The following is a 22052-nucleotide window of genomic DNA, read 5'->3' as shown; positions in this document are numbered from 1 at the left end:
CAGACTCGGGCTTTCACTGCTACAACGAATGCAACACACGGCAGAAACCAAAACACAACTCTTTTTTTTCAACCAATTATTAAGCCTCCTAAGAGGCTGACAAAAATTGCCAAGGCTGACTGTATTTCAAGTCATCCCAGCGGGGTATTGGGTAAAGTTTTCAACCAGCAATGATCACGCCTCGGATAAACCTCATAGGCTACGATATTGCCTCTGCGAAAGAATGCCGGAGAAAGTCGCAACGTCTTCTGTGCACCTATCTGCACATGGAACGACAGGGTGGTATCAAGCTTTAAACTACCATTCAATCAGCATTTTGGCCCTGATGGATGAATGGTGTGTCTACGAAACAGGCAAGCGATGTGCACAAAAAGGTTTATTCCTTGTACTCTCTTCACTTAAAGAAAAAAAGTGTGCTGTTTCCTTAAATCTAAGGGGGAGAGAATTATGGGTATCCTGGCAGCAAAGGGCAGGAGTCATAATCCTCAATCTCCAAGAACATGTTTGAGTTCGGGATCGATTCAACGAGCCCCCTACGAGGTTGGGTAGGATAATGAAGAGTGCAAGGACACTGCAAACATATTCTGAGGGAGGTCCAATGCCAGCTTTGTTACCTTTTTCTAGACTCTGGCGTTCTCCCTAGGTTCTTCTAGGACTGCTAATTCATTGTGCTGAGGTAAAGCTACCAAAATCTGGGCCTATAACCCAGATTGAAACCATCCTCTGCTGTAACTCCTTTACTTATAAACACGTTCTGTTCCTACTTGAAGAAAAGCTACCACAGCGCTATGCTGAAACTATAACCATTCTCAACAGATCTCATCTGCTGCAGAGGAGCATTTAATGTATGCCTAAATGCAAGTCATTTTGAAAACGCCCGTGAATAGGAGCTTTTCTCTAACAAGCAGAGTTGCGCAGCGGAAGTGTGCGGGGCCCATAACTCAGAGGTCAATGGATCGAGACCATCCTCTACTAAAGCGGTTTTATTTATATTCATGTCCTGTTCCTACTCAAAGAAAAGCTAGCAAAACACTGTGCTGAATCCATAAACCTTTACTCTGTTTGCCTTTTTTAAACACCAAGCCTATTGTTGTCACTGAAGCAGAAGTAATGGGGGCAGGTGGGTGCTGGCCTTTTACAGCCTCAGTGGCCTAATGGATAAGGCACTGGCCTCCTAAGCCAGGGATTGTGGGTTCGAGTCCCATCTGGGGTGGTTTAAAGCAGAGTGGCGCAGCGGAAGCGTGCTGGGCCCATAACCCAGAGGTCGATGGATCGAAACCATCCTCTGCTAAAACTGTTTTACTTATAAACACGTTCTGTTCCTACTTGAGGTAAAGCTACCAAAACGCTATTCTGAAACCATAACCATTTTCAACAGATCTCATCTGTGACAGCGGAGCATTCAATGTACGCCTAAACGCAAGTCATTTTGAAAAAACCTGTGAATGGACGGTTGCTCACAGCAAGCAGAGTGGCGCAGCGGAAGCGTGCTGGGCCCATAACCCAGAGGTCGATGGATCGAAACCATCCTCTGCTAAAACTCTTTCATTTACATACATGTCGTGTTCCTACTCAAAGTAAGGCTACCAAAACGCTATTCTGAAAGCATAGCTATTGTGAGAGGTTTCTGTAGTGTAGTGGTCATCACGTTCGCCTAACACGCGAAAGGTCCTCGGTTCGAAACCGAGCAGAAACAGCGGTTAGCTTTTGACCGAAAATATAAACTGTTTGCAACACCAGTAGGAATTAGCTCCTCTTCCTTTTACGCCTTTTAAGAGGCATGCGCCAAATGGTTTCTGTCTCCGTCCGAAAGTGACAGGTTTCCGTAGTGTAGTGGTTATCACGTTCGCCTCACACGCGAAAGGTCCCCAGTTCGAAACTGGGCGGAAACAGGGAGTTGCTTTTGCCAACATTTCCTAAGGGATTTTCTTTTGAGCAGATCAGTACACCTGCTGCGCAATTTGCGGTGTAAACTCTTCAAAGAAAAGGCACAAAAATAAAACAAGCGACCAGTGAGGTTTCCTGTAATGGCAAACAGTTGGTTTGCTACTAAAAGTAGCAGCTTTTTGCCATTTTAAGAGCACTGCGCAGTCTGCCGTTTCAGTCGTCGTCAACAAGCGTGCGCTAAAAACGATCGGAATGCCTTAGTCCCCGCGTTTCCGTGGTGTAGCGGTTATCACGTTCGCTTTACACGCGAAAGGTCCCCAGTTCGAAACTGGGCGGAAACAGGTGAGGCTTTTGTAATATACATGCCGAACTGGCTCTCCAGTAAGAGGATGTCCACGCTGCAAAGTTCCTACTTTTGAGCTAGGTGAAGGCAATCGTACTAAGGAGCTCTAGGCAGACTGCCATGCCGAAGGAGCTCTGTCCTGTTTGTGGAATTTACATTGACTGTCACTCTTAGCACTCTTTTCCTTATAAGCCTTTTATGAAGCGTACACCAGAAGATTTCTCTCTTTGTCCACAAGACAGGTTTCCGTAGTGTAGTGGTTATCACGTTCACCTCGCACGTGTGGGATTACAAATTTAAGAATCTGTTTAAGATCTGCTGATCCTACATCCTGACATAACATCACATGGAATACTATGGTGAAGTACATTGTATTTAGCATTTTAAGGTAAAAAGGATGACTTTCTAAGAAAGTCATATACTCTTGAAAGATGTCCCAACGTCTCCTGGTCTCTGCTTCGGCGAGGAAAAAGTTTCCTACAGTTTTGGTGCCGTGACCCGGATAGAGCTTCTCACCTCAATCCAGATTGAAACTTCAAGCACAACAAAGATCTGATCCAAAAGAAGATCCAGGCTGAATTTCCCTGTACACCCAAGGGTTGGTGAGTGATTCTCTATCCAAAAGAACCTTTAAGACCAGTACAAATGTGTTATCCTCTGCACCGTCAGAGAAGAGTTAACAGACAGCTGTAGGGTTTGGTTAACCACATGGACTCAAAAGTTACTGAGTCAGTCAGATTGGATTTGACAAAGAAATTTGGGATTCAACCAGAAAAAGTTTGGTCCATTGAAGAATGCAAAAAGGTACTTGGTGCTTGTATTCGGAAGAAAAATATGAAGGGCATGATCTGCTGCCACAGAGAATTTACTCTATCCATTGCACAAGAACAGGGTGATAGAGGGCCGAGTGGTTAAGGCGATGGACTGCTAATTCCTTGTCCTCTGCACGCGTGGGTTCGAATCCCATCCTCGTCGTCCGATGGCTTTAGTGTTTCGGAGAGCCCCGTGCACCTGGCCTAGCCGCTCAAAGCACCTTGCTGTCAACTTTAATGTCCTCTTTCTAAAAATAGCTGCAGAAAAACACCACAGCCAAACTTCAAGCAGAACGCCAAGTGACGAGGTGGCCGAGTGGTTAAGGCGATGGACTGCTAATCCATTGTGCTCTGCACGCGTGGGTTCGAATCCCATCCTCGTCGTTTGCTGGCTTTAGCGCTTGAGAGAACGCATCTCGTCTGGCAAAGCTGCTCAAAGCCCCTTGCTAACAACTTTACTGTCCTCGCACTAAAAATAGCTGCAATAGCTTCAAGCAGCGTGCCAAGTGATGAGGTGGCCGAGTGGTTAAGGCGATGGACTGCTGATCCATTGTGCTCTGCACGCGTGGGTTCGAATCCCGTCCTCGTCGACCAATGGCTTTAGTGTTTCAGAGAGCCTAGTGCACCTGGCATAGCTGCTCAAAGCACCTCGCTGCCAACTTCAATGTCCTCGTTCGAAAAATAGCTGCAGAAAAACACCACAGCCAAACTTCAGACGGAACACCAAGTGACGAGGTGGCCGAGTGGTTAAGGCGATGGACTGCTAATCCATTGTGCTCTGCTTCATGAAGCTCTGAATCTTTTGTTTCGAATCAGTGGTTCGAAGCGTGTATCAAACTGCCAAAGTCACATGATTTCACTAAAAGAGGCTTTGTTACGACATAACTGTTTTGAAACGTTTCGAAATGTCAGTGGTTCACCGCTGGGGGCCATCTCTGTGAACCCATGAATCATGCGGATTCACTGAGAACCATTGAACAAGTGTCTATGGTTTTTACCTGATCTCTGATCAGCTTTATACATTTGTAGACGTTTTAATTAGACATTAGTATAATTAGAAAGAGTAATAGTAGCCAATAGTGTTTTATCAGCCTGTTTAGCTGAGCCATCCATGGAACAAACAAAACAAGACCTGAAAATTGATAAAAGAACACATATTACACAGACACTTGACATGTAATATTATTTGATTATAAGTTAATTGCATTTGATAGATTTTACTTCCAATAAAACATTGGCAATGTGTTTGTAAAAGGTCTTTTTATGCACGTTTGGCCTGAGTTTTTGTGGCAGCGTGTGGCGTCTCGAAAGCTTGCAAACAGTGAATCATTTTGTGAAGTAATTGGTTCAATTGATTCGGAGCTTTGAAAAGCTTCGTTTCTCCCATCACTGCTTACGACACACCATGGTGTTCTCTAACTGAATCACGTTTTAAGAATAGCTGCAGAAAAAGCTTGTGTTCATGTCTGAAACCATTGTTGAGACCAGGATCATTACAACAAGCCAGCTGGTGCTAGAATACGACCATTAAGAAAACAAAGACACTCCAAACATGCACTGAGGAAGGCCTTCATCAGACTCGGGCTTTCACTGCTACAACGAATGCAACACACGGCAGAAACCAAAACACAACTCTTTTTTTTCAACCAATTATTAAGCCTCCTAAGAGGCTGACAAAAATTGCCAAGGCTGACTGTATTTCAAGTCATCCCAGCGGGGTATTGGGTAAAGTTTTCAACCAGCAATGATCACGCCTCGGATAAACCTCATAGGCTACGATATTGCCTCTGCGAAAGAATGCCGGAGAAAGTCGCAACGTCTTCTGTGCACCTATCTGCACATGGAACGACAGGGTGGTATCAAGCTTTAAACTACCATTCAATCAGCATTTTGGCCCTGATGGATGAATGGTGTGTCTACGAAACAGGCAAGCGATGTGCACAAAAAGGTTTATTCCTTGTACTCTCTTCACTTAAAGAAAAAAAGTGTGCTGTTTCCTTAAATCTAAGGGGGAGAGAATTATGGGTATCCTGGCAGCAAAGGGCAGGAGTCATAATCCTCAATCTCCAAGAACATGTTTGAGTTCGGGATCGATTCAACGAGCCCCCTACGAGGTTGGGTAGGATAATGAAGAGTGCAAGGACACTGCAAACATATTCTGAGGGAGGTCCAATGCCAGCTTTGTTACCTTTTTCTAGACTCTGGCGTTCTCCCTAGGTTCTTCTAGGACTGCTAATTCATTGTGCTGAGGTAAAGCTACCAAAATCTGGGCCTATAACCCAGATTGAAACCATCCTCTGCTGTAACTCCTTTACTTATAAACACGTTCTGTTCCTACTTGAAGAAAAGCTACCACAGCGCTATGCTGAAACTATAACCATTCTCAACAGATCTCATCTGCTGCAGAGGAGCATTTAATGTATGCCTAAATGCAAGTCATTTTGAAAACGCCCGTGAATAGGAGCTTTTCTCTAACAAGCAGAGTTGCGCAGCGGAAGTGTGCGGGGCCCATAACTCAGAGGTCAATGGATCGAGACCATCCTCTACTAAAGCGGTTTTATTTATATTCATGTCCTGTTCCTACTCAAAGAAAAGCTAGCAAAACACTGTGCTGAATCCATAAACCTTTACTCTGTTTGCCTTTTTTAAACACCAAGCCTATTGTTGTCACTGAAGCAGAAGTAATGGGGGCAGGTGGGTGCTGGCCTTTTACAGCCTCAGTGGCCTAATGGATAAGGCACTGGCCTCCTAAGCCAGGGATTGTGGGTTCGAGTCCCATCTGGGGTGGTTTAAAGCAGAGTGGCGCAGCGGAAGCGTGCTGGGCCCATAACCCAGAGGTCGATGGATCGAAACCATCCTCTGCTAAAACTGTTTTACTTATAAACACGTTCTGTTCCTACTTGAGGTAAAGCTACCAAAACGCTATTCTGAAACCATAACCATTTTCAACAGATCTCATCTGTGACAGCGGAGCATTCAATGTACGCCTAAACGCAAGTCATTTTGAAAAAACCTGTGAATGGACGGTTGCTCACAGCAAGCAGAGTGGCGCAGCGGAAGCGTGCTGGGCCCATAACCCAGAGGTCGATGGATCGAAACCATCCTCTGCTAAAACTCTTTCATTTACATACATGTCGTGTTCCTACTCAAAGTAAGGCTACCAAAACGCTATTCTGAAAGCATAGCTATTGTGAGAGGTTTCTGTAGTGTAGTGGTCATCACGTTCGCCTAACACGCGAAAGGTCCTCGGTTCGAAACCGAGCAGAAACAGCGGTTAGCTTTTGACCGAAAATATAAACTGTTTGCAACACCAGTAGGAATTAGCTCCTCTTCCTTTTACGCCTTTTAAGAGGCATGCGCCAAATGGTTTCTGTCTCCGTCCGAAAGTGACAGGTTTCCGTAGTGTAGTGGTTATCACGTTCGCCTCACACGCGAAAGGTCCCCAGTTCGAAACTGGGCGGAAACAGGGAGTTGCTTTTGCCAACATTTCCTAAGGGATTTTCTTTTGAGCAGATCAGTACACCTGCTGCGCAATTTGCGGTGTAAACTCTTCAAAGAAAAGGCACAAAAATAAAACAAGCGACCAGTGAGGTTTCCTGTAATGGCAAACAGTTGGTTTGCTACTAAAAGTAGCAGCTTTTTGCCATTTTAAGAGCACTGCGCAGTCTGCCGTTTCAGTCGTCGTCAACAAGCGTGCGCTAAAAACGATCGGAATGCCTTAGTCCCCGCGTTTCCGTGGTGTAGCGGTTATCACGTTCGCTTTACACGCGAAAGGTCCCCAGTTCGAAACTGGGCGGAAACAGGTGAGGCTTTTGTAATATACATGCCGAACTGGCTCTCCAGTAAGAGGATGTCCACGCTGCAAAGTTCCTACTTTTGAGCTAGGTGAAGGCAATCGTACTAAGGAGCTCTAGGCAGACTGCCATGCCGAAGGAGCTCTGTCCTGTTTGTGGAATTTACATTGACTGTCACTCTTAGCACTCTTTTCCTTATAAGCCTTTTATGAAGCGTACACCAGAAGATTTCTCTCTTTGTCCACAAGACAGGTTTCCGTAGTGTAGTGGTTATCACGTTCACCTCGCACGTGTGGGATTACAAATTTAAGAATCTGTTTAAGATCTGCTGATCCTACATCCTGACATAACATCACATGGAATACTATGGTGAAGTACATTGTATTTAGCATTTTAAGGTAAAAAGGATGACTTTCTAAGAAAGTCATATACTCTTGAAAGATGTCCCAACGTCTCCTGGTCTCTGCTTCGGCGAGGAAAAAGTTTCCTACAGTTTTGGTGCCGTGACCCGGATAGAGCTTCTCACCTCAATCCAGATTGAAACTTCAAGCACAACAAAGATCTGATCCAAAAGAAGATCCAGGCTGAATTTCCCTGTACACCCAAGGGTTGGTGAGTGATTCTCTATCCAAAAGAACCTTTAAGACCAGTACAAATGTGTTATCCTCTGCACCGTCAGAGAAGAGTTAACAGACAGCTGTAGGGTTTGGTTAACCACATGGACTCAAAAGTTACTGAGTCAGTCAGATTGGATTTGACAAAGAAATTTGGGATTCAACCAGAAAAAGTTTGGTCCATTGAAGAATGCAAAAAGGTACTTGGTGCTTGTATTCGGAAGAAAAATATGAAGGGCATGATCTGCTGCCACAGAGAATTTACTCTATCCATTGCACAAGAACAGGGTGATAGAGGGCCGAGTGGTTAAGGCGATGGACTGCTAATTCCTTGTCCTCTGCACGCGTGGGTTCGAATCCCATCCTCGTCGTCCGATGGCTTTAGTGTTTCGGAGAGCCCCGTGCACCTGGCCTAGCCGCTCAAAGCACCTTGCTGTCAACTTTAATGTCCTCTTTCTAAAAATAGCTGCAGAAAAACACCACAGCCAAACTTCAAGCAGAACGCCAAGTGACGAGGTGGCCGAGTGGTTAAGGCGATGGACTGCTAATCCATTGTGCTCTGCACGCGTGGGTTCGAATCCCATCCTCGTCGTTTGCTGGCTTTAGCGCTTGAGAGAACGCATCTCGTCTGGCAAAGCTGCTCAAAGCCCCTTGCTAACAACTTTACTGTCCTCGCACTAAAAATAGCTGCAATAGCTTCAAGCAGCGTGCCAAGTGATGAGGTGGCCGAGTGGTTAAGGCGATGGACTGCTGATCCATTGTGCTCTGCACGCGTGGGTTCGAATCCCGTCCTCGTCGACCAATGGCTTTAGTGTTTCAGAGAGCCTAGTGCACCTGGCATAGCTGCTCAAAGCACCTCGCTGCCAACTTCAATGTCCTCGTTCGAAAAATAGCTGCAGAAAAACACCACAGCCAAACTTCAGACGGAACACCAAGTGACGAGGTGGCCGAGTGGTTAAGGCGATGGACTGCTAATCCATTGTGCTCTGCTTCATGAAGCTCTGAATCTTTTGTTTCGAATCAGTGGTTCGAAGCGTGTATCAAACTGCCAAAGTCACATGATTTCACTAAAAGAGGCTTTGTTACGACATAACTGTTTTGAAACGTTTCGAAATGTCAGTGGTTCACCGCTGGGGGCCATCTCTGTGAACCCATGAATCATGCGGATTCACTGAGAACCATTGAACAAGTGTCTATGGTTTTTACCTGATCTCTGATCAGCTTTATACATTTGTAGACGTTTTAATTAGACATTAGTATAATTAGAAAGAGTAATAGTAGCCAATAGTGTTTTATCAGCCTGTTTAGCTGAGCCATCCATGGAACAAACAAAACAAGACCTGAAAATTGATAAAAGAACACATATTACACAGACACTTGACATGTAATATTATTTGATTATAAGTTAATTGCATTTGATAGATTTTACTTCCAATAAAACATTGGCAATGTGTTTGTAAAAGGTCTTTTTATGCACGTTTGGCCTGAGTTTTTGTGGCAGCGTGTGGCGTCTCGAAAGCTTGCAAACAGTGAATCATTTTGTGAAGTAATTGGTTCAATTGATTCGGAGCTTTGAAAAGCTTCGTTTCTCCCATCACTGCTTACGACACACCATGGTGTTCTCTAACTGAATCACGTTTTAAGAATAGCTGCAGAAAAAGCTTGTGTTCATGTCTGAAACCATTGTTGAGACCAGGATCATTACAACAAGCCAGCTGGTGCTAGAATACGACCATTAAGAAAACAAAGACACTCCAAACATGCTCTGAGGAAGGCCTTCATCAGACTCGGGCTTTCACTGCTACAACGAATGCAACACACGGCAGAAACCAAAACACAACTCTTTTTTTTCAACCAATTATTAAGCCTCCTAAGAGGCTGACAAAAATTGCCAAGGCTGACTGTATTTCAAGTCATCCCAGCGGGGTATTGGGTAAAGTTTTCAACCAGCAATGATCACGCCTCGGATAAACCTCATAGGCTACGATATTGCCTCTGCGAAAGAATGCCGGAGAAAGTCGCAACGTCTTCTGTGCACCTATCTGCACATGGAACGACAGGGTGGTATCAAGCTTTAAACTACCATTCAATCAGCATTTTGGCCCTGATGGATGAATGGTGTGTCTACGAAACAGGCAAGCGATGTGCACAAAAAGGTTTATTCCTTGTACTCTCTTCACTTAAAGAAAAAAAGTGTGCTGTTTCCTTAAATCTAAGGGGGAGAGAATTATGGGTATCCTGGCAGCAAAGGGCAGGAGTCATAATCCTCAATCTCCAAGAACATGTTTGAGTTCGGGATCGATTCAACGAGCCCCCTACGAGGTTGGGTAGGATAATGAAGAGTGCAAGGACACTGCAAACATATTCTGAGGGAGGTCCAATGCCAGCTTTGTTACCTTTTTCTAGACTCTGGCGTTCTCCCTAGGTTCTTCTAGGACTGCTAATTCATTGTGCTGAGGTAAAGCTACCAAAATCTGGGCCTATAACCCAGATTGAAACCATCCTCTGCTGTAACTCCTTTACTTATAAACACGTTCTGTTCCTACTTGAAGAAAAGCTACCACAGCGCTATGCTGAAACTATAACCATTCTCAACAGATCTCATCTGTTGCAGAGGAGCATTTAATGTATGCCTAAATGCAAGTCATTTTGAAAACGCCCGTGAATAGGAGCTTTTCTCTAACAAGCAGAGTTGCGCAGCGGAAGTGTGCGGGGCCCATAACTCAGAGGTCAATGGATCGAGACCATCCTCTACTAAAGCGGTTTTATTTATATTCATGTCCTGTTCCTACTCAAAGAAAAGCTAGCAAAACACTGTGCTGAATCCATAAACCTTTACTCTGTTTGCCTTTTTTAAACACCAAGCCTATTGTTGTCACTGAAGCAGAAGTAATGGGGGCAGGTGGGTGCTGGCCTTTTACAGCCTCAGTGGCCTAATGGATAAGGCACTGGCCTCCTAAGCCAGGGATTGTGGGTTCGAGTCCCATCTGGGGTGGTTTAAAGCAGAGTGGCGCAGCGGAAGCGTGCTGGGCCCATAACCCAGAGGTCGATGGATCGAAACCATCCTCTGCTAAAACTGTTTTACTTATAAACACGTTCTGTTCCTACTTGAGGTAAAGCTACCAAAACGCTATTCTGAAACCATAACCATTTTCAACAGATCTCATCTGTGACAGCGGAGCATTCAATGTACGCCTAAACGCAAGTCATTTTGAAAAAACCTGTGAATGGACGGTTGCTCACAGCAAGCAGAGTGGCGCAGCGGAAGCGTGCTGGGCCCATAACCCAGAGGTCGATGGATCGAAACCATCCTCTGCTAAAACTCTTTCATTTACATACATGTCGTGTTCCTACTCAAAGTAAGGCTACCAAAACGCTATTCTGAAAGCATAGCTATTGTGAGAGGTTTCTGTAGTGTAGTGGTCATCACGTTCGCCTAACACGCGAAAGGTCCTCGGTTCGAAACCGAGCAGAAACAGCGGTTAGCTTTTGACCGAAAATATAAACTGTTTGCAACACCAGTAGGAATTAGCTCCTCTTCCTTTTACGCCTTTTAAGAGGCATGCGCCAAATGGTTTCTGTCTCCGTCCGAAAGTGACAGGTTTCCGTAGTGTAGTGGTTATCACGTTCGCCTCACACGCGAAAGGTCCCCAGTTCGAAACTGGGCGGAAACAGGGAGTTGCTTTTGCCAACATTTCCTAAGGGATTTTCTTTTGAGCAGATCAGTACACCTGCTGCGCAATTTGCGGTGTAAACTCTTCAAAGAAAAGGCACAAAAATAAAACAAACGACCAGTGAGGTTTCCTGTAATGGCAAACAGTTGGTTTGCTACTAAAAGTAGCAGCTTTTTGCCATTTTAAGAGCACTGCGCAGTCTGCCGTTTCAGTCGTCGTCAACAAGCGTGCGCTAAAAACGATCGGAATGCCTTAGTCCCCGCGTTTCCGTGGTGTAGCGGTTATCACGTTCGCTTTACGCGCGAAAGGTCCCCAGTTCGAAACTGGGCGGAAACAGGTGAGGCTTTTGTAATATACATGCCGAACTGGCTCTCCAGTAAGAGGATGTCCACGCTGCAAAGTTCCTACTTTTGAGCTAGGTGAAGGCAATCGTACTAAGGAGCTCTAGGCAGACTGCCATGCCGAAGGAGCTCTGTCCTGTTTGTGGAATTTACATTGACTGTCACTCTTAGCACTCTTTTCCTTATAAGCCTTTTATGAAGCGTACACCAGAAGATTTCTCTCTTTCTCCACAAGACAGGTTTCCGTAGTGTAGTGGTTATCACGTTCACCTCGCACGTGTGGGATTACAAATTTAAGAATCTGTTTAAGATCTGCTGATCCTACATCCTGACATAACATCACATGGAATACTATGGTGAAGTACATTGTATTTAGCATTTTAAGGTAAAAAGGATGACTTTCTAAGAAAGTCATATACTCTTGAAAGATGTCCTAACGTCTCCTGGTCTCTGCTTCGGCGAGGAAAAAGTTTCCTACAGTTTCGGTGCCGTGACCCGGATAGAGCTTCTCACCTCAATCCAGATTGAAACTTCAAGCACAACAAAGATCTGATCCAAAAGAAGATCCAGGCTGAATTTCCCTGTACACCCAAGGGTTGGTGAGTGATTCTCTATCCAAAAGAACCTTTAAGACCAGTACAAATGTGTTATCCTCTGCACCGTCAGAGAAGAGTTAACAGACAGCTGTAGGGTTTGGTTAACCACATGGACTCAAAAGTTACTGAGTCAGTCAGATTGGATTTGACAAAGAAATTTGGGAATCAACCAGAAAAAGTTTGGTCCATTGAAGAATGCAAAAAGGTACTTGGTGCTTGTATTCGGAAGAAAAATATGAAGGGCATGATCTGCTGCCACAGAGAATTTACTCTATCCATTGCACAAGAACAGGGTGATAGAGGGCCGAGTGGTTAAGGCGATGGACTGCTAATTCCTTGTCCTCTGCACGCGTGGGTTCGAATCCCATCCTCGTCGTCCGATGGCTTTAGTGTTTCGGAGAGCCCCGTGCACCTGGCCTAGCCGCTCAAAGCACCTTGCTGTCAACTTTAATGTCCTCTTTCTAAAAATAGCTGCAGAAAAACACCACAGCCAAACTTCAAGCAGAACGCCAAGTGACGAGGTGGCCGAGTGGTTAAGGCGATGGACTGCTAATCCATTGTGCTCTGCACGCGTGGGTTCGAATCCCATCCTCGTCGTTTGCTGGCTTTAGCGCTTGAGAGAACGCATCTCGTCTGGCAAAGCTGCTCAAAGCCCCTTGCTAGCAACTTTACTGTCCTCGCACTAAAAATAGCTGCAATAGCTTCAAGCAGCGTGCCAAGTGATGAGGTGGCCGAGTGGTTAAGGCGATGGACTGCTGATCCATTGTGCTCTGCACGCGTGGGTTCGAATCCCGTCCTCGTCGACCAATGGCTTCAGTGTTTCAGAGAGCCTAGTGCACCTGGCATAGCTGCTCAAAGCACCTCGCTGCCAACTTCAATGTCCTCGTTCGAAAAATAGCTGCAGAAAAACACCACAGCCAAACTTCAGACGGAACACCAAGTGACGAGGTGGCCGAGTGGTTAAGGCGATGGACTGCTAATCCATTGTGCTCTGCTTCATGAAGCTCTGAATCTTTTGTTTCGAATCAGTGGTTCGAAGCGTGTATCAAACTGCCAAAGTCACATGATTTCACTAAAAGAGGCTTTGTTACGACATAACTGTTTTGAAACGTTTCGAAATGTCAGTGGTTCACCGCTGGGGGCCATCTCTGTGAACCCATGAATCATGCGGATTCACTGAGAACCATTGAACAAGTGTCTATGGTTTTTACCTGATCTCTGATCAGCTTTATACATTTGTAGACGTTTTAATTAGACATTAGTATAATTAGAAAGAGTAATAGTAGCCAATAGTGTTTTATCAGCCTGTTTAGCTGAGCCATCCATGGAACAAACAAAACAAGACCTGAAAATTGATAAAAGAACACATATTACACAGACACTTGACATGTAATATTATTTGACTATAAGTTAATTGCATTTGATAGATTTTACTTCCAATAAAACATTGGCAATGTGTTTGTAAAAGGTCTTTTTATGCACGTTTGGCCTGAGTTTTTGTGGCAGCGTGTGGCGTCTCGAAAGCTTGCAAACAGTGAATCATTTTGTGAAGTAATTGGTTCAATTGATTCGGAGCTTTGAAAAGCTTCGTTTCTCCCATCACTGCTTACGACACACCATGGTGTTCTCTAACTGAATCACGTTTTAAGAATAGCTGCAGAAAAAGCTTGTGTTCATGTCTGAAACCATTGTTGAGACCAGGATCATTACAACAAGCCAGCTGGTGCTAGAATACGACCATTAAGAAAACAAAGACACTCCAAACATGCTCTGAGGAAGGCCTTCATCAGACTCGGGCTTTCACTGCTACAACGAATGCAACACATGGCAGAAACCAAAACGCAACTCTTTTTTTTCAACCAATTATTAAGCCTCCTAAGAGGCTGACAAAAATTGCCAAGGCTGACTGTATTTCAAGTCATCCCAGCGGGGTATTGGGTAAAGTTTTCAACCAGCAATGATCACGCCTCGGATAAACCTCATAGGCTACGATATTGCCTCTGCGAAAGAATGCCGGAGAAAGTCGCAACGTCTTCTGTGCACCTATCTGCACATGGAACGACAGGGTGGTATCAAGCTTTAAACTACCATTCAATCAGCATTTTGGCCCTGATGGATGAATGGTGTGTCTACGAAACAGGCAAGCGATGTGCACAAAAAGGTTTATTCCTTGTACTCTCTTCACTTAAAGAAAAAAAGTGTGCTGTTTCCTTAAATCTAAGGGGGAGAGAATTATGGGTATCCTGGCAGCAAAGGGCAGGAGTCATAATCCTCAATCTCCAAGAACATGTTTGAGTTCGGGATCGATTCAACGAGCCCCCTACGAGGTTGGGTAGGATAATGAAGAGTGCAAGGACACTGCAAACATATTCTGAGGGAGGTCCAATGCCAGCTTTGTTACCTTTTTCTAGACTCTGGCGTTCTCCCTAGGTTCTTCTAGGACTGCTAATTCATTGTGCTGAGGTAAAGCTACCAAAATCTGGGCCTATAACCCAGATTGAAACCATCCTCTGCTGTAACTCCTTTACTTATAAACACGTTCTGTTCCTACTTGAAGAAAAGCTACCACAGCGCTATGCTGAAACTATAACCATTCTCAACAGATCTCATCTGTTGCAGAGGAGCATTTAATGTATGCCTAAATGCAAGTCATTTTGAAAACGCCCGTGAATAGGAGCTTTTCTCTAACAAGCAGAGTTGCGCAGCGGAAGTGTGCGGGGCCCATAACTCAGAGGTCAATGGATCGAGACCATCCTCTACTAAAGCGGTTTTATTTATATTCATGTCCTGTTCCTACTCAAAGAAAAGCTAGCAAAACACTGTGCTGAATCCATAAACCTTTACTCTGTTTGCCTTTTTTAAACACCAAGCCTATTGTTGTCACTGAAGCAGAAGTAATGGGGGCAGGTGGGTGCTGGCCTTTTACAGCCTCAGTGGCCTAATGGATAAGGCACTGGCCTCCTAAGCCAGGGATTGTGGGTTCGAGTCCCATCTGGGGTGGTTTAAAGCAGAGTGGCGCAGCGGAAGCGTGCTGGGCCCATAACCCAGAGGTCGATGGATCGAAACCATCCTCTGCTAAAACTGTTTTACTTATAAACACGTTCTGTTCCTACTTGAGGTAAAGCTACCAAAACGCTATTCTGAAACCATAACCATTTTCAACAGATCTCATCTGTGACAGCGGAGCATTCAATGTACGCCTAAACGCAAGTCATTTTGAAAAAACCTGTGAATGGACGGTTGCTCACAGCAAGCAGAGTGGCGCAGCGGAAGCGTGCTGGGCCCATAACCCAGAGGTCGATGGATCGAAACCATCCTCTGCTAAAACTCTTTCATTTACATACATGTCGTGTTCCTACTCAAAGTAAGGCTACCAAAACGCTATTCCGAAAGCATAGCTATTGTGAGAGGTTTCTGTAGTGTAGTGGTCATCACGTTCGCCTAACACGCGAAAGGTCCTCGGTTCGAAACCGAGCAGAAACAGCGGTTAGCTTTTGACCGAAAATATAAACTGTTTGCAACACCAGTAGGAATTAGCTCCTCTTCCTTTTACGCCTTTTAAGAGGCATGCGCCAAATGGTTTCTGTCTCCGTCCGAAAGTGACAGGTTTCCGTAGTGTAGTGGTTATCACGTTCGCCTCACACGCGAAAGGTCCCCAGTTCGAAACTGGGCGGAAACAGGGAGTTGCTTTTGCCAACATTTCCTAAGGGATTTTCTTTTGAGCAGATCAGTACACCTGCTGCGCAATTTGCGGTGTAAACTCTTCAAAGAAAAGGCACAAAAATAAAACAAACGACCAGTGAGGTTTCCTGTAATGGCAAACAGTTGGTTTGCTACTAAAAGTAGCAGCTTTTTGCCATTTTAAGAGCACTGCGCAGTCTGCCGTTTCAGTCGTCGTCAACAAGCGTGCGCTAAAAACGATCGGAATGCCTTAGTCCCCGCGTTTCCGTGGTGTAGCGGTTATCACGTTCGCTTTACGCGCGAAAGGTCCCCAGTTCGAAACTGGGCGGAAACAGGTGAGGCTTTTGTAATATACATGCCGAACTGGCTCTCCAGTAAGAGGATGTCCACGCTGCAAAGTTCCTACTTTTGAGCTAGGTGAAGGCAATCGTACTAAGGAGCTCTAGGCAGACTGCCATGCCGAAGGAGCTCTGTCCTGTTTGTGGAATTTACATTGACTGTCACTCTTAGCACTCTTTTCCTTATAAGCCTTTTATGAAGCGTACACCAGAAGATTTCTCTCTTTCTCCACAAGACAGGTTTCCGTAGTGTAGTGGTTATCACGTTCACCTCGCACGTGTGGGATTACAAATTTAAGAATCTGTTTAAGATCTGCTGATCCTACATCCTGACATAACATCACATGGAATACTATGGTGAAGTACATTGTATTTAGCATTTTAAGGTAAAAAGGATGACTTTCTAAGAAAGTCATATACTCTTGAAAGATGTCCTAACGTCTCCTGGTCTCTGCTTCGGCGAGGAAAAAGTTTCCTACAGTTTCGGTGCCGTGACCCGGATAGAGCTTCTCACCTCAATCCAGATTGAAACTTCAAGCACAACAAAGATCTGATCCAAAAGAAGATCCAGGCTGAATTTCCCTGTACACCCAAGGGTTGGTGAGTGATTCTCTATCCAAAAGAACCTTTAAGACCAGTACAAATGTGTTATCCTCTGCACCGTCAGAGAAGAGTTAACAGACAGCTGTAGGGTTTGGTTAACCACATGGACTCAAAAGTTACTGAGTCAGTCAGATTGGATTTGACAAAGAAATTTGGGAATCAACCAGAAAAAGTTTGGTCCATTGAAGAATGCAAAAAGGTACTTGGTGCTTGTATTCGGAAGAAAAATATGAAGGGCATGATCTGCTGCCACAGAGAATTTACTCTATCCATTGCACAAGAACAGGGTGATAGAGGGCCGAGTGGTTAAGGCGATGGACTGCTAATTCCTTGTCCTCTGCACGCGTGGGTTCGAATCCCATCCTCGTCGTCCGATGGCTTTAGTGTTTCGGAGAGCCCCGTGCACCTGGCCTAGCCGCTCAAAGCACCTTGCTGTCAACTTTAATGTCCTCTTTCTAAAAATAGCTGCAGAAAAACACCACAGCCAAACTTCAAGCAGAACGCCAAGTGACGAGGTGGCCGTTACTTCCAGCCATCGGCCGGCTAAACACTTCCTAACACTTCCTAACAATATTTGAATACCTCCGAACTAGTTCAGAACACTTCCGAACGAAAGTCCGAACGAGTTGCGAACACCTCCAAAGTAAATCCGAACAGGTCCTAACGCACATCCGAAAACTCCGAACTGATGGGGCAAAGGAGCCAATCAAGTCCTACCGAAAAAGAGCCAATCAGCAATCGAGTTGACATGCAGGCCAATCTCGCCGCTGATTGGCTGATTGGTTGTCGTGACATTCCCGCTGTTTGCAACTCACGGGACATAGTCTGCTATGGGGAGATTCAAGGTAAGCGTTATCAAATTACAAATTCTTGTTAACCTATTTGTTTAAACATTAATTCATGATTTGGAATAAAGATTATTTGGTTCGGTACACTTATGGCAAGTTAACTTAACATTGACGTGTGACAGTTAGTGCTAACTAACGCTAGTTAACCCTCTATGGCATGTCATTTTATTTTTTGGGGGGAAAATAATTTTTTAATATTTTCTTGGGGATCCCTGATAATATATCCATCATAAAATGTGTCGACCCCCCACCCCAGATCCAGATGTTGGTTTGTTGCCTCAGGGCAACAATGTGTTAAAGAAAAAAATACTATAGTAATTTATAGTAAATACTATAGTGTTTTTGAACCATACTATAGTAAAGTATTTGAATTAATTTGTTGTGGTAATTTTGTGGTAATTTTACAGTTGCTGTGGTAATATAACAACTATAGTAATATAAACAAATTACTTCACCCAATACTGTACTAAGTTTTCTACAACAGGGTATATTATACTACAATACACTACAGTTTATTGTAGTAAAAACTAAACTATACTACAGTATTTATTACAGTGGTAACACTTTACAATAATGTTCATTAGTTAAACATTAGTTAATGTATTAACTAACATGAACTAACCATGAGAAATACATTTGTTACTGTGTTTACTAATCTTCGTTAATGTTAGTTAATGAAAATACAGTTGTTCGTTGTTTGTTCATGTTAGTTCACAGCTAACACGATTTTAATAATGTATTAGTAAATGTTGAAATTAACATTACCAAAGATTAATAAATCCTGTATAAGTGTAGTTCATTATTAGTTCATGTTAACTAATGTAGTTAACTAATGTTAACTAATTAACCTAAAGTGTTACCATTACAGTTTATCAGTTTACTATAGTTAATACTACAATTTATACGGTATATTATAATATATACAGAATACTACAATTTACTATAGTATGGTTCAAAAACACTGTTGTATTTACTGTGGGTGTGCCAATATATGCATTAGAAAATGTTATTAGTTTTTATTTTTTTACATAGGAGGACTTGAATGCACCATATGGTTCTAATATGCATCCACACTTTAGCATGATAGGCCTATTGCCCTAAGGCAAAAAAAAAAAAAAAACAGTTTAACAATTCTACTGTTGCTATATTAACATAGCCAAAAGACACTGCCAAGAAATGCTCAACTACATTGATTTGTTCCACAATATTTTTCAGATATGACCAAAACAGGCAAATCCTCCGCCTATTGGAATGACGTCTGCTATAGGTATGCCCAGGGCACCTTCCAGTTCAGTACAGGCAAAAGGCCTGGAAGCAGAAAATGGAAGGAGGCCCTGGAGCGGATTGATGCCTGTCCCCTGCAAAGGGGGAATAAGGTGGACCTGTTTGGCAGGCATATAGTGTGCACTTGTGGGTTCCATAAGGTAGGTATATGAAATAATATATCAAAGGCATGATAAGTCCCTGTATCATGTAATAGACTATTTTATGGACCATCCCCTGATCTGTTATCAGAGTGCACAGTTCTGCAGAATAATTGGTGAAATTATTTAACATGAAGAGTATGGCCTTCTTTTGTTCCTAATTTTTGTTTTCTCCTAGTCAACAGATAAGGCAGGGCCTAATGTAGTGGCAGGCAGCAGCTCAGAGGAGGCAGGGACATCACAGGGAGAACAGGGGGTGAAGTGTTCTCTGTGTAGTGTGGTTGTGGAGGCAGAGAAGTTCTCCGAGCACCTCTCTGACCACCACGCTGAAGAGAGGTGTGACACCTGTGGGGCCAGGGTCCAGGGTGCTGTTGGACTCCTCCAACACATTGAGTCCAACCATTATGGGGCCCTGTTGGCTCCACGTGTCAGCCCATCAAAAAGTCCCACACCATCTCCACAGCTGGCGCCACCTCCGCAGCACTTGCCGTCTCCACTGCCAGCATCAGTGTCTCCATCCCCGCAGCCCACTCCATCCCCACGCCACTCTCCAGCTCTACAGCCCTCACCACCACCACCACCACAGCCCACTCCATCCCCACGCCACTCTCCAGCTCTACAGCCCTCACCACCACCACAGCCTACTTCATCCCCATGGCCCACTCCGTTCCTGCGGCCCACTCCATCCCCACACCACTCTCCAGTTCTACAGCCCTCACCACCACCACCACCACGGCCCACTCCATCCCCGCGGCCATCTCCATCCCCACGCCAATCTCCAGCTCCACAGCCCTCACCACCACGGCCCACTCCGTCCCTGCAGCCCACTCCATCCTCACATCCAGCACCCTCACTGCCCACACCACCTCTGCCTCAGGCTGTTACTGATTGGGAAAGCTTTCTTCCTAGTCAGTTCAAGAGAGTTCTCCAGCCAGCAGATTGGGTGTGGATTGCCAAGTGCCTCTATGAGCCCACAGGACAGCTGAGGCAGAAGATCCAGGAGAACTGGTTTTATCCACCGATGCAGCCCAAGCCGTCTCCTCCTGAGCCCGGGTGGTACTTCCGACAGAGGATGTTCTTGTGGGCACCAATGAGGATGTGGGGCATTCCTCTTAAATGTCCACAGTGTGGCCGTAAGATGCACCATTCAGGGATCTACCCGAAGGTCAGGGAGGTGATCGACATGGATAGCCGCTACTACCTGGTGGGTGGAGACTATCCACGCTGCAGTGTATGCAGGTTGCCAGTATGCCCATGGAGCCAGGACATCCTTTTACAACTGGATGTGGCACACAGGACACTGTTTCCAGCAGTGCTGACCACTCAGCTAGCCCTAGACAGGACATGTGTGACCTTCCTCAGGCCAAGGACCAGCGGCAACAGTTCCTCCTACCTCCAGTCAGCAGTAGAGGAAGTCCACAGTGAGGAGTGGGCACGACGGACCATCCAGTACCTCTCTGACTGTGAGCATCATTTTAGAAAGGTTGCCCTGGTCCAATCTGCAACGGCACCTTCCTTTTCTGCACCTGCACCCTTCAGGCCGCTTCCACTCGCCCAGTGGTTTGAGACTGTCCACTCCAACGACATCCTCAGCCATGTGGACGAGATGAAGGGGGTGATTACCTCCACCTATGGCCGAATCCTAAAGATGGATTCTACTAAGAAGGTACAGTACATGAAGGATTGAGCATGAGTTTTATTTTCAGCCATCCATGTTAAGTAATTGGAATAGATATAATTTCATCATAATGATGAAAAAGTGTGCATTTGTGTTATATATGCTGTAATGGACCGTAACAAGAAGAAAATGTATAATTAAGTCTCATAATGTCTTTATGTTTTCTTATGCTTGTTTTTCAGATCACCAAAAAGCTGGCTGGTGGCATTGGGGACACGGCTGCATGGATGACCAACATTGGCAATGAGCTCGGCCAGGTTCTGAACAGTGTTTTAACAACAGCTGAAGGTGCAGGACTGGAGGAGCTGTGCCAGGCCGTCGTCAGACGCTACCAGAATGCTGGCGAGCCAGAGCCGGAGGTCATCTATGTTTACCGGGATTGCTGCAGTCAGTCAGGTGGGATTTTCAGATTACTAACTTTATCAAATGTGGATAAAGACCCTGGACCACAAAACCAAGTCTTAATGGTCAGTTTTTTTTTAATTAAGATGTAGACATCATCTGAAAGGCAAGCTTATTCTGAGTAAATAATCTTTCCATTTGATGTATGGTTTGTTAGGATAGGACAATATTTGGCCCAGATATAACTATTTGAAAATCTGGAATCTGAGGGTGCAAAAAAATCAAAATATTGAGAAAATCGCCTTTAAAGTTGCCTAAATGAAGTCCTTAGCAATGCATATCCACTCACAAAAATAAATGTTTTATATATTTATGGTAGGAAATTTACAAAATATCCTCATGGAACATGATCTTTACTTAATATCCTAATGATTTTTGGCATTAAAAAAAATCAATAATTTTGACCCATACAATGTATTGTTGGCTATTGCTACAAATATTCCTGTGTGACTTATGATTGGTTTTGTGGTCCAGGGTCACAAATGTGCATTGCAATATATTTTACAAAAGTTAATAGTGGTGTAAAAAAAATCCCCTTTCCCTATTGGTGGTAATTAGTATTATTATTACCATCAATGTAATGTAATTGTAATTAATTATAATGACTGAAAAGTATGTTGAAATTAAATCAAATGCATGCTTTTTGATTATTTATTTTCCCTATCTACAGGTGCACCTGCGGTGCTAAATCTTTTTCGGCCATGGAAGTGTATCGTAAGCCTAGATATCTTCCATTTTATGAGAAGATTCAACTGCGGCCTTACTACAGAGCACCACCCTCTCTATGGTACCTTTTGTTCTAAACTTTCCTCCTGTATCTTTGAGTGGGATCAGGAGGATGTGAAAGAACTTAAGGCGGCCAAGAGAGGGGAGTGGAAAAACAGACATGGTGGACAGGCTCCCACTGAGGCACAGCTCATGGCCAGCATCAGCCCAGGTGAACTGGCAAAGCACTGTAGGCGGCGGACGCGCGGGGCTGAGGAGATCCGGGCCATGATTTCAGGGCTGCTGGAATCA

The 22052-nt window shown here is 44.6% G+C and overlaps 34 non-coding genes across 34 annotated transcripts; 30 read left to right on the top strand and 4 right to left on the bottom strand.

Annotated features, from left to right (window-relative positions):
- Window positions 1–84: 84 nt before the first annotated feature.
- LOC127519441 (U4 spliceosomal RNA) lies at window positions 85–225 on the bottom strand. The gene has a single exon (XR_007931839.1). It is a non-coding gene; the product is annotated as a U4 spliceosomal RNA (small nuclear RNA).
- A 915-nt stretch (window positions 226–1140) lies between these two features.
- trnar-ccu (transfer RNA arginine (anticodon CCU)) lies at window positions 1141–1213 on the top strand. The gene has a single exon. It is a non-coding gene; the product is annotated as a tRNA-Arg (tRNA).
- A 6-nt stretch (window positions 1214–1219) lies between these two features.
- Window positions 1220–1291, top strand: trnam-cau (transfer RNA methionine (anticodon CAU)). Its single transcript has one exon. It is a non-coding gene; the product is annotated as a tRNA-Met (tRNA).
- Window positions 1292–1465: 174 nt separating this feature from the next.
- Window positions 1466–1537, top strand: trnam-cau (transfer RNA methionine (anticodon CAU)). Its single transcript has one exon. It is a non-coding gene; the product is annotated as a tRNA-Met (tRNA).
- An 86-nt stretch (window positions 1538–1623) lies between these two features.
- On the top strand, window positions 1624–1696 carry trnav-aac (transfer RNA valine (anticodon AAC)). Its single transcript has one exon. It is a non-coding gene; the product is annotated as a tRNA-Val (tRNA).
- Window positions 1697–1819: 123 nt separating this feature from the next.
- Window positions 1820–1892, top strand: trnav-cac (transfer RNA valine (anticodon CAC)). Its single transcript has one exon. It is a non-coding gene; the product is annotated as a tRNA-Val (tRNA).
- Window positions 1893–2155: 263 nt separating this feature from the next.
- On the top strand, window positions 2156–2228 carry trnav-uac (transfer RNA valine (anticodon UAC)). The gene has a single exon. It is a non-coding gene; the product is annotated as a tRNA-Val (tRNA).
- A 1116-nt stretch (window positions 2229–3344) lies between these two features.
- trnas-gcu (transfer RNA serine (anticodon GCU)) lies at window positions 3345–3426 on the top strand. Its single transcript has one exon. It is a non-coding gene; the product is annotated as a tRNA-Ser (tRNA).
- Window positions 3427–3550: 124 nt separating this feature from the next.
- trnas-gcu (transfer RNA serine (anticodon GCU)) lies at window positions 3551–3632 on the top strand. Its single transcript has one exon. It is a non-coding gene; the product is annotated as a tRNA-Ser (tRNA).
- Window positions 3633–4700: 1068 nt separating this feature from the next.
- Window positions 4701–4841, bottom strand: LOC127519440 (U4 spliceosomal RNA). Its single transcript, XR_007931838.1, has one exon. It is a non-coding gene; the product is annotated as a U4 spliceosomal RNA (small nuclear RNA).
- A 915-nt stretch (window positions 4842–5756) lies between these two features.
- On the top strand, window positions 5757–5829 carry trnar-ccu (transfer RNA arginine (anticodon CCU)). The gene has a single exon. It is a non-coding gene; the product is annotated as a tRNA-Arg (tRNA).
- A 6-nt stretch (window positions 5830–5835) lies between these two features.
- On the top strand, window positions 5836–5907 carry trnam-cau (transfer RNA methionine (anticodon CAU)). The gene has a single exon. It is a non-coding gene; the product is annotated as a tRNA-Met (tRNA).
- Window positions 5908–6081: 174 nt separating this feature from the next.
- Window positions 6082–6153, top strand: trnam-cau (transfer RNA methionine (anticodon CAU)). Its single transcript has one exon. It is a non-coding gene; the product is annotated as a tRNA-Met (tRNA).
- An 86-nt stretch (window positions 6154–6239) lies between these two features.
- Window positions 6240–6312, top strand: trnav-aac (transfer RNA valine (anticodon AAC)). The gene has a single exon. It is a non-coding gene; the product is annotated as a tRNA-Val (tRNA).
- Window positions 6313–6435: 123 nt separating this feature from the next.
- On the top strand, window positions 6436–6508 carry trnav-cac (transfer RNA valine (anticodon CAC)). Its single transcript has one exon. It is a non-coding gene; the product is annotated as a tRNA-Val (tRNA).
- A 263-nt stretch (window positions 6509–6771) lies between these two features.
- On the top strand, window positions 6772–6844 carry trnav-uac (transfer RNA valine (anticodon UAC)). Its single transcript has one exon. It is a non-coding gene; the product is annotated as a tRNA-Val (tRNA).
- Window positions 6845–7960: 1116 nt separating this feature from the next.
- Window positions 7961–8042, top strand: trnas-gcu (transfer RNA serine (anticodon GCU)). The gene has a single exon. It is a non-coding gene; the product is annotated as a tRNA-Ser (tRNA).
- Window positions 8043–8166: 124 nt separating this feature from the next.
- Window positions 8167–8248, top strand: trnas-gcu (transfer RNA serine (anticodon GCU)). Its single transcript has one exon. It is a non-coding gene; the product is annotated as a tRNA-Ser (tRNA).
- A 1068-nt stretch (window positions 8249–9316) lies between these two features.
- LOC127519439 (U4 spliceosomal RNA) lies at window positions 9317–9457 on the bottom strand. The gene has a single exon (XR_007931837.1). It is a non-coding gene; the product is annotated as a U4 spliceosomal RNA (small nuclear RNA).
- A 915-nt stretch (window positions 9458–10372) lies between these two features.
- Window positions 10373–10445, top strand: trnar-ccu (transfer RNA arginine (anticodon CCU)). Its single transcript has one exon. It is a non-coding gene; the product is annotated as a tRNA-Arg (tRNA).
- Window positions 10446–10451: 6 nt separating this feature from the next.
- On the top strand, window positions 10452–10523 carry trnam-cau (transfer RNA methionine (anticodon CAU)). The gene has a single exon. It is a non-coding gene; the product is annotated as a tRNA-Met (tRNA).
- A 174-nt stretch (window positions 10524–10697) lies between these two features.
- On the top strand, window positions 10698–10769 carry trnam-cau (transfer RNA methionine (anticodon CAU)). The gene has a single exon. It is a non-coding gene; the product is annotated as a tRNA-Met (tRNA).
- An 86-nt stretch (window positions 10770–10855) lies between these two features.
- Window positions 10856–10928, top strand: trnav-aac (transfer RNA valine (anticodon AAC)). Its single transcript has one exon. It is a non-coding gene; the product is annotated as a tRNA-Val (tRNA).
- Window positions 10929–11051: 123 nt separating this feature from the next.
- Window positions 11052–11124, top strand: trnav-cac (transfer RNA valine (anticodon CAC)). Its single transcript has one exon. It is a non-coding gene; the product is annotated as a tRNA-Val (tRNA).
- A 263-nt stretch (window positions 11125–11387) lies between these two features.
- trnav-uac (transfer RNA valine (anticodon UAC)) lies at window positions 11388–11460 on the top strand. The gene has a single exon. It is a non-coding gene; the product is annotated as a tRNA-Val (tRNA).
- Window positions 11461–12576: 1116 nt separating this feature from the next.
- Window positions 12577–12658, top strand: trnas-gcu (transfer RNA serine (anticodon GCU)). Its single transcript has one exon. It is a non-coding gene; the product is annotated as a tRNA-Ser (tRNA).
- Window positions 12659–12782: 124 nt separating this feature from the next.
- trnas-gcu (transfer RNA serine (anticodon GCU)) lies at window positions 12783–12864 on the top strand. The gene has a single exon. It is a non-coding gene; the product is annotated as a tRNA-Ser (tRNA).
- A 1068-nt stretch (window positions 12865–13932) lies between these two features.
- Window positions 13933–14073, bottom strand: LOC127519438 (U4 spliceosomal RNA). Its single transcript, XR_007931836.1, has one exon. It is a non-coding gene; the product is annotated as a U4 spliceosomal RNA (small nuclear RNA).
- Window positions 14074–14988: 915 nt separating this feature from the next.
- On the top strand, window positions 14989–15061 carry trnar-ccu (transfer RNA arginine (anticodon CCU)). The gene has a single exon. It is a non-coding gene; the product is annotated as a tRNA-Arg (tRNA).
- A 6-nt stretch (window positions 15062–15067) lies between these two features.
- On the top strand, window positions 15068–15139 carry trnam-cau (transfer RNA methionine (anticodon CAU)). Its single transcript has one exon. It is a non-coding gene; the product is annotated as a tRNA-Met (tRNA).
- A 174-nt stretch (window positions 15140–15313) lies between these two features.
- On the top strand, window positions 15314–15385 carry trnam-cau (transfer RNA methionine (anticodon CAU)). The gene has a single exon. It is a non-coding gene; the product is annotated as a tRNA-Met (tRNA).
- Window positions 15386–15471: 86 nt separating this feature from the next.
- On the top strand, window positions 15472–15544 carry trnav-aac (transfer RNA valine (anticodon AAC)). Its single transcript has one exon. It is a non-coding gene; the product is annotated as a tRNA-Val (tRNA).
- Window positions 15545–15667: 123 nt separating this feature from the next.
- On the top strand, window positions 15668–15740 carry trnav-cac (transfer RNA valine (anticodon CAC)). The gene has a single exon. It is a non-coding gene; the product is annotated as a tRNA-Val (tRNA).
- Window positions 15741–16003: 263 nt separating this feature from the next.
- trnav-uac (transfer RNA valine (anticodon UAC)) lies at window positions 16004–16076 on the top strand. Its single transcript has one exon. It is a non-coding gene; the product is annotated as a tRNA-Val (tRNA).
- The last annotated feature ends 5976 nt before the right edge of the window (window positions 16077–22052 follow it).

This window comes from Ctenopharyngodon idella, chromosome 9, assembly GCF_019924925.1.
Source record: "Ctenopharyngodon idella isolate HZGC_01 chromosome 9, HZGC01, whole genome shotgun sequence".
In the NCBI taxonomy this organism is placed as follows: Eukaryota; Metazoa; Chordata; class Actinopteri; order Cypriniformes; family Xenocyprididae; genus Ctenopharyngodon; species Ctenopharyngodon idella.
The sequence above is the reverse complement of the archived record's forward strand: the minus strand, read 5'-3'. Positions and strand labels throughout refer to the sequence as shown.